This window comes from Piliocolobus tephrosceles, chromosome 20 (assembly GCF_002776525.5).
Source record: "Piliocolobus tephrosceles isolate RC106 chromosome 20, ASM277652v3, whole genome shotgun sequence".
Taxonomy (NCBI): Eukaryota; Metazoa; Chordata; class Mammalia; order Primates; family Cercopithecidae; genus Piliocolobus; species Piliocolobus tephrosceles.
In genome coordinates, this window is record NC_045453.1 from 20,205,560 (window position 1) to 20,205,837 (window position 278).

Below are 278 nucleotides of genomic sequence, written 5' to 3' on the forward strand. Positions count from 1 at the left end.
TTTTTTTTTTTTTTTTTTTGAGATAGGGTCTTGCTCTGTCACTCAGGCTGAGGTGCAGTGGTGTGATCACAGCTCACTGCAGCCTGGATCCTCCTGCGTCAGCCTCCCAAGTAGCTGGGACCACAGGTGTCTGCCACCACGACTGAGGTTTTTTTTTTTTTGAGAGGGAGTGTTGTGCTTGTCACCCAGGCTGAGCTGGAGTGCAATGCCACGATCTCGGCTCACTGCAACCTCCGCCTCCCAGGTTTAAGCAATTCTCCTGCCTCAGCCTCCTGAGT